The sequence below is a fragment of the Camellia sinensis genome, chromosome 6 (genome assembly GCF_055761805.1).
Source record: "Camellia sinensis isolate YWXY chromosome 6, ASM5576180v1, whole genome shotgun sequence".
Taxonomy (NCBI): domain Eukaryota; kingdom Viridiplantae; phylum Streptophyta; class Magnoliopsida; order Ericales; family Theaceae; genus Camellia; species Camellia sinensis.
The window spans coordinates 2,390,001-2,390,494 of NC_138966.1; positions in this window are offsets into that span (position 1 = coordinate 2,390,001).

A 494-nucleotide genomic window follows, 5' to 3' on the forward strand; every position below is an offset into this window, starting at 1 on the left:
CTCGTTCGAACGTCAAAGCCAACCAAATGGCAATTACCCGAGGGACACGCTTTTCGCAAGGCACCTTCCACTAGGGAAGCGCAAGCAACCCGAAGGCGAGTCGAAGACAACCCGAGGGACATGGAGGAATGCACCAGTGGAGTTCGCTGCACAGGCAGGGATCCGTCCAACTCGCACAAACCGAACACAACTCACGCGCCACGACGTACACTGTGCACCAGCCCCCCAAAACGAATCACCCCCCGAAGGACCAAGAAGCCCGACGAACGCACGAAAACATTTAGAGAGGCCGAGCAAGCACCGGTTAGCGCGAATGCAAATAACAAACGCAACAGGCAACTTTCGAGGGACATACTTCTCGCAACAAGCTTCCACAAGGAAAGCACAGGCAACTCGTTCGCACGCCAAAGCCAACCAAATGGCAATTTAACCGAGGGACATGCATTTCGCAAGGCAACTTGTACAATTACCCGAGGGACATGGCATGCTTGCCA